The following is a 5,641-nucleotide window of genomic DNA, read 5'->3' as shown; positions in this document are numbered from 1 at the left end:
GAGAGATAGGAGAAAGGCCTCAACATATTAGGAGGGTTTTGTGGTTTGCATTTTGTCTTGGCCTGAGATTTGTGCTGAGTTGTAGGAATGTCACTGGTTTGTGATTTATTTGAGGAAACATGAAAGGGGGAAAAATAAAATTCCCTTATTGCATCATTTCTCCAAGTCATTGTGGTTGATGTTGTTTTCTGCTGCCCATCACACATGCTTCTGTTCTCCTTCCAGTCACGGGAGCAGTCCCTTGGGTCCTGGACATTGGGTAGGAGTTGGAGGAGCTCCCACTACATATCTCCTCTGCAAAATCCATCCCCTCTTTACTCCATGGCGATGAAACACTGGACCAGTCCGCAGGGCCACAGCCATGCTCTCCAGAAAACAAAAAATAAACAAAGGGCTGGACTATTTAAAGCAGAGATCCTCTGGGTAGGGTTGATGGAGCACTTAATCAAGTTTCCTTTTCCCTTTTCTTTCCCCTCGGCATTAAAACTCCGGCAGGATTTGGTCTTGTTTTTCTTGCCATTGGTTTGCATTTGCCTTCGCAGAGACTTGCTTGGAGGGAAACCTCAACAGGGCTGAGATTCACTGTCAACCTCTTTGCCACTTGGGTCAATCTTACTGGGGCAATAGATCTGCTCTTCCCAAACTTCTCAGCACCATCATTCTCCTCTGGTGCTGCAGGAAAGTGATTTTATTTTTTCAAATATAGAAACTGGAGCTGTGGGTCCCAACACAGGAGAAGCAGGACGGAGCCGAGCGAAATTACAGCCCACAGGCACTTTGCATCTGATTTCCAACAGTAAACACACGCTGTGTTATGAATAATAAAATCCAAACCTAGTAGCTCTCTCTCTCTCTCTCTCTCTCTCTCTCTCTCTCTCTCTCTGTCTCTCTCACAGAGTGGTTTTCCGACACAACATGCCACTCTATATGCTGCTGCTGGAATGCAGGTGCCAGGCACTCACATCTCACTGGTGTCGGCCCCCATAAACAGACAGGCAGGTGGTGTGAATTACATCTTCCGGGCTCAGTGGCACTGGGCTAGATGTGCTCCTCCTTGCCCCATTCATTCTTCATGCTGCCTTTGTGAAAAATACACAGTCTGGGTGAAGGTTAGAAGGTAAGAAAATGTCATGCTCTGCTTATCAGAAAAAGGAAACAATGTTCTCCAGGGCTGCAACTCAGAGGGACTCAATAGGTTCCAAACACTCACTGCAGCTGGGCCCGCTGCTCCTGGACCCAGGTCTCTTTTGCCTAGTACCTGTGTCTGCTGTGAGCTGAGCAGGATCCAGTAGTGACATCCCAGCCATTTCTGACCTCCAGGCCACTCTACAGCAACAAGGAAATGCTTGTCCTCAGTCCATGCTGAGCCAGAGTTTTGAGACTGAACCATGCACATTTTATTACTTGATTTCTCCTTCCCTTTCTTATCCATGATGCCGGACGAGAAGAGTGCAGTCTCTGCCCCCGCGCCTGGGTGTTCCTTCCCGGAGTCCCTTGGAGGGGAGCGGGTTGAGCTTTCCTCCCCGCCCCGACCAGGGCTACGGCAGCCGAAGACCTCCAGGACCAGCCACCACCATGCTGAGACCACTCTCCGCACACATGAAGGTACTGGCAGAGGGACAAAGCCACGCGGGTTCCGGGGCCGAGACCTCCAAGCCTACTCGAATTGGAGTCGAGCATCTTCCACCCAGATCCTCCAAATTCCAGTAGGCGGGGGTCACACCCACCACCTGGCCCCCTGGCGCCATGTAATCCCATCAGCGGCCAAGACTCAGAGACTATAAAATCCAGATCCCGGAACCGCGCGGCCGCATTCGCGGCCGCGCGACATCTTAACAGGACTTTTTTTTTTTTATGACATCTTATTGTCTTATTCCTACTTTGGACAAACTTGCAGGCTATCGAATGTAGCCTGCCCACAGGGCAGAGTCTGGCAAACTCCCCGTGGCGTACCAAATATGCCAAATACCAGTAACAACGATGGGTCTCATTCTCCTAAAGAGCCGTGAATATAATCTCAGGGCTAGGATGAAAGAGACGTTACTGGGGCCTGCTCGAGGCAATCGACGAATAACAGGATGATGATGAAATGAAATTTTCAGTATTCGACCTTTAAGCTCTCCCATATTTTTCCTTCTTTACTCTCTCCTTTTCTATGACTCTATTCATCTATTTTTTGTCTTTCTTGTACAAGGATATATGAGAAGATATGAATGTTTTCCTAGCAAAATTCAACTTATCGGGGCTGGAGCAATAGCACAGCAGGTAGGGTGTTTGCCTTGCACACGGCCGACCCAGGTTCAATTCCCAGCACCCCATATGGTCCCTGAGCACCGCCAGGAGTAATTCCTGAGTGCAGAGCCAAGAGTAGCCCCTGTGCATCATCAGGTGTGACCCAAAAAGCAAAAAAATAAATTCAATTTATATTGAGATTTTCCAGAAAAAAGTCTCCTGTGATCTTCATAAATCTTGCCTACTCACTGCTGGCCTATTCTTACTTGCTGTTGAGCAGGGCAGTAGCAGGAAGAACTCCTCCCAACACATTTGATAGTTGATCTGACTTCTATTGATCCCCATGGACTCTAAGTCAAATCAATATTGGTAGGTGGTTATAATCATCTTACTTTTTCAACATAAAAATGTGGTCAAAGCTTGGATCTAATGCTCTTAGAACTACCTAAGAATCTTCAGAGGCTGGTGATGGTTTTTTTTCACTTATATTTGTAATCTGGACATATTTTGGGACTTAAGAAATACCAAATCATGGAAGACCTTGAAGAGAATTCCTTGTGGTGTGGTTCCAAGAACTGGATTAATATATCTCAGCTGGTTATCTAAAAAAAAAAAGAAAGAAATTTTTTCCTTATTCACTGATACTAGATACTCAATTCCTACTGCCTTTCCTCTCAAAGAACAGATACAAGAAAACTTTCAAGAAGTGAGGATTGACTAGCTCTTTTTGCCAGCCCAAGTATGGTACAAGCACAAAACAGAGGTCCAATAAATATATTTTTGAACATCTTTAATTTATACAATTGTAGGGGGAACCCCACATGAGTGTGCCCAGGGGTCACACCCTGAGGGACCATATGTGGCACCAGGTTTCAAACCAGGATCTAGGCCATAGGCTGGTGCTTGCTGGGAAGTGTAACACCTTTGTACTATCTCTTTATCTCCCAGTAGATGCATTTTTGAATAAACAAATGTGCAAGTCAACTGAGTTTGCTGTAGACAGTGCTAGAGGACCATGTGCCAGAGTAAAGTGCTTCAGAGAATGATTCTACATCTAGGACTAAGGAAGAATGGGAAAAGAGCAGAGAAAGAAGAAATCATTGTGACCTGGCCCATATACTTCAAACTCCTTACTACTCAAAAGACACACTTCTATTTACTACACTCAAAATTTATTGCAGCATTTACTAGTGCTGGGTACCATGCCAAACTCCAGAGAATACCAAAATAAAAGGGTTTCATTGCAACCTTAGGGTTCTTGGTATAGTAAAGAAACTAATAATTGCTCAAGTGAAAAAATTATATCCACATATACTAAATTTTTTACTGGGCTTAAACGATGCCTTATTCTTTAAAAATATGGGAGCAAGTCAGTCCCTTACCATTCCCTGTGGGCCCACAATCCTTTGCTGGAACAACACAAGCAGGGTAGACCGTCTCCAGAGCCTGGAGAAAGGGCTCTACTGGGACCAAGTCTGTAATCCTCTTTTTTCCTTAGGTTACTTGCTGTTTACCCTTAAAGAAATTAGCATCTTTCTCCGACTTTCAACCTGAAATCTGATAGACATTATCACCTCTTAGCCTTGCCAACCTCCTCATTCTTATTTGTCATAGAAGTTTAAACCTCTCAATAACCTTGCCAGTCCTACTCCCTGGCCCTGTTGTTACTTTAGAGAAAGGTCCTTGGCTAGAAAGAATCCTGAGAATTGTGCTGGGTATTAGTGAATACATCCCACTATGACCCATCTGTTTGAAAGCCATTTGACCAATAGGCTCATGTACTTGTGCTGCATTAATGGCCCTGGCTCATTCTGTGGGTCTATGTCAGCGCTGGTTCCTTCCCAAATCCCAGACACTTGGTGAAGGATGTGACTCAAGACCATTGACATCCTATGTGAGACTGGCAGTCTCTCCTTTGAGTTCACATATGGCTATGGCATGGCTATTCAAACGGAGGAAAAAAGAGTGCTTTTGTTGTGGGGGTAGAGCAATAGTATAGCAGGTAGGGCACTTGCCTTGCACACAGCAAACCTAGGTTTGATCCCCAACTCTCCAGGGCACATAACCTCAGCACAGATCACTTCTGATTCTGATCACTTTGGTTTGGGAGAAAGTTCCTTTTTGAAGGGCATTTCCGTAAATTGAGCTAAAATTCTCCTTTCTTCCACTTCTTTATTTGCTTACTTTGCTCTCCTCCCTCATTTGCTTACTCTTTGCTCCAGTTCTTTTACTAAAACAAAACAAAACATGACCACTCATTCTGTCTTCTTCATGGCAGCTCCTTCAATACTGAGGACTATTCTCATCTTAGTTTTCCTCTTTCCAAGCTGAACACTCAGCACTTCTCATTGTGCCCTGTGGTGTCTTCTCTAGAACCTTCAGCATCCATAGTGCTCTTCTCTCGATACATCATTTCCAGTGACCATCCACTGCAGCACTTCCAGAATTACTTGCCACTGTTAGTTGACCAACATACTTCATTACTATTGCTTGTTATTGGGAACTCTCTGATGTAAAGGATTCAGAGTTACAGTAGTTATTTAAAGGAGGCATGTCATTCTATTGAACTAAGCTTTGGTTAAAGAAAACCTCCAGGTATTTTCCGAAAGGAACTGTTCTTAGATCGTTTCTCCCCCTTTATTTCCCCCTTTATGCAATCACATTCTGGGCACAATACCAGGTCCGGTGACATAAGGGTATGGTTTTCTTCAAATGTGTGCCAAGGTCATTTCTCACTTTCCCCTCTAACTCCAAGCTCAGATTTTTACCCTGATTTGCCAACAGGAATGCAAGATTTCCAAGTTCAGCGGCTCCATCTGGGCTGAGTCAAGATCTCAGCTTCTTAAATAAATCAAAAAAAGGGAGTGTCACACCTTGTGCTTCTGGGGGATTATTCTTAACATGGTGCTCAGGGTTCCATGCGGTGCTAGGGATTGAACTCAGGATTTCCATGTGCAAAGGCTGAGTTCTGGTCTTTGAGCCAATAATTGTTTTGTGGGTCACTCTGGCAGAGCTCAGCCCAGTTAGTCAAGTTGCACCAGAGCATCTGCACCAAGTGCTGGGGATGGACCTCACGGCCTTGTACTCACTATGCATTTGCTCTACCCCTTGAGCTCGCTTCCTCTCCCCCATCTGCTACTCTTTCAAATCCACTGTGTATCAAGCACAGTCTGTGGGAAAAGTCACTTCCTAATGAATGTTGGTTGGTTGGTGGAATAGACGCAATTATAGTCAACATGTTTTTTCCAAAAAATTCCATGGCTCCCATTGAAAGTATAAGCCCCTTCGATGTCTTATGTTCTATCTCTTTAGAGGACCAGGAATTTATTCAAGTCATGAACAATCTCCACCCTCTGTAGAGACCTGAGAAATTTTCTCTCTTTAAAGAAAGAAACTGTATGACACTCCT

This window comes from Sorex fumeus, unplaced genomic scaffold (assembly GCF_029834395.1).
Source record: "Sorex fumeus unplaced genomic scaffold, SorFum_2.1 ptg000008l, whole genome shotgun sequence".
Taxonomy (NCBI): Eukaryota; Metazoa; Chordata; class Mammalia; order Eulipotyphla; family Soricidae; genus Sorex; species Sorex fumeus.
The sequence above is the reverse complement of the archived record's forward strand: the minus strand, read 5'-3'. Positions refer to the sequence as shown.